Source organism: Homarus americanus, unplaced genomic scaffold (assembly GCF_018991925.1).
Source record: "Homarus americanus isolate GMGI-L3 unplaced genomic scaffold, GMGI_Hamer_2.0 scaffold56486, whole genome shotgun sequence".
In the NCBI taxonomy this organism is placed as follows: domain Eukaryota; kingdom Metazoa; phylum Arthropoda; class Malacostraca; order Decapoda; family Nephropidae; genus Homarus; species Homarus americanus.
In genome coordinates this window covers 7,129-9,504 of record NW_024713315.1, presented here as the reverse complement: position 1 = coordinate 9,504, position 2,376 = coordinate 7,129, and positions in this window count along the sequence as shown.

The following is a 2,376-nucleotide window of genomic DNA, read 5'->3' as shown; positions in this document are numbered from 1 at the left end:
GGATTCGCCTTGGATTCTCTTGCTATCCTGATTTCGTAGTCCCCCTTTGCCTTCCTTACATTTTCTTAACATTCCTAGATAGTTCATTACGCCTATTTCTGAGCTGCTCCTCCCCTCCCTTTAATTTCTTATAAATTCTTTTCGTTATTCCTATGTCATGTTTAAGTTTTTTGGTCATCCACCTTGGCTCATTCTTATTAGACCTATTGTTTTTTTCTGTATGGTATATTTTGTTCTTATGCATTACACAGTATACCAGTGAATATATCATAGACATGATTAATTGTTGTGTCGCCTGTGAACTCACCCATTCCTACCGGGGACTGACCTGACTGCACCTAGGCGACCTCACTTAGGTACCTTCTTAACCCCTCATAAACCGCTGATCGAAAGTCTGGGACTCTGACCATATTGTCATTGTTTTTCGTTTCCCAATTTAGGGTGAACCTGATTTCTCTGTGAACACTGTTACCTAGTTCTTCCCCTATTGTGATATCTCTGATAATATTTTCTTTATTTGTTAATACTAGATCTAATATATTGTCACCTCTAGAAGGTTCTGTAATTAGTTGCTTTAAAAAATTGTCCGATAATGTTGTCCCAGTCAATATTTCTAAAGTTGAAATCCCCCATAATGCACAGGTTGTTGTATTTTGTTGCCCTACTCATTTCCTGCCATATGGGCTGAGCTGCTTCTTTCCCAAGACCAGGGGGACTGTAAATCACTCCCATAATTAGTTTTTCTTTTCCTTCCGCAATTTCTACCCATACAGACTCGGTTCCTATTTGAATCGGCTGCTTGTCCAATTAACCAGTCCGTTCACACATATTTATATTTGGGTTTTAAGTAACGAAACCCAAACGGTAGTTCCTTTGTTTTATTATAAAAGGTTGTATATATAATTCCTGAGTGTATATCAACTGTAAGTCTCACTGTCTAGGAGTGAATGAGAAAGGGACGGCGTTTATGTATGATAAACGTTAGGTCACGTCCTTACGATATGAGTTGAGGTGAGCTACTGAAGCTTAGGGGCATCGCAGTGCGTGCTTACAGAAATGCTGAGCTATGGGTCTCGCCCTCTTGGGTAAGTTGCCCGCTCACGTGTCCATCTCATGTCTTACTCATAGACTGTGGAAAGTTACAGGGTGGTGAATCTGAATATAATATCAGATGTATTGACCCATTTATATAATACGTTCTGTTGATGAGACAGGGGCCTATTACATCGCTCGGTCACCTACCAGCCGAGCTCCGTGAGGCCTAAATAACTCACAGAGTACAGTACATCCTAGACAACCCTAACCATGTTATAAACAGATATGCAGACACTAAGCTGGGGAAATTACTGTAGGGGTATTCTCTACTACAGGGGACCTAGACTTTTGTGTCGTACGGGTTAGTATGTTATGAACAATGTTGAATTTGGATGATACTGCCCGGTAATAACAGAACAGGAACATTATTGCCAGAATTAACAGAATAGTGGGAATCGTAAGACTTGGTAGTGCAAATTCCCGTGACAGATAAAATGGCAAGTTATTATTCAAATCAGCAAAATGTGTCTCGTTCAAGAAAGCTAACACTTTTAATTTCTCTGATACTATTTGAATATCCTTGATAGTGAAATTCATTATAGGAAATGGAATTAAAGCAGACTTGAGTTTTCGATTTAACGCAAAATGCTGATGAGTAGGCAAGGTCCGTAATGTACTACAAGTGATTTCACAGTAATCAGGAGCCTTGTAATGCCCTTTCACAACTAGCTGCTTAACACCATTTTGGCATTTTAAAATTACAGTAATGAGATTTGGAAAGAACAAATACTGCACATTGTGAAGGTGAGCGTGGAACACATTCTTTAGACTAACTGGCCTATAACTGCATTGCGCTAACGCTGTGCGTACATTTGGTTGTATGACTGCCAATTCACATATTCCTTCTGCAGCAGGAATAAATGCAAACATGTAGGCTGGACATAAGTGTAGGTGTAGATAAGACGACTTACACCCTGACAGTACCTCAGAATCCTCTATTGATAACAATGAATATTCTTCATCTACTAAGAAAAGTTCTTTAGGCCTATCTAGGGTATACAGTGTGTCGTTCACAAACCAGGGGAAGGGTTCTAAATGCCATGCATTAAACTCATGTTGCCCTCGCATAGGAATGTGGATCAGAATTGCATTGTGCGTGAGGGTTGACTCCAACAGCGGGTAATAATAGTGAACCTCATTGTCATTGAAAATAGGAGTTAAATGATACTGCAACTTGGCTATTTTTAAAGCTTCAAGAAGCGTCTGCACAGGCACAAGCTTCGCGTCCACACGTCCTATCCCGGCATCTACAATGCTGTCTATTAGTTCATTTTTAGAGGT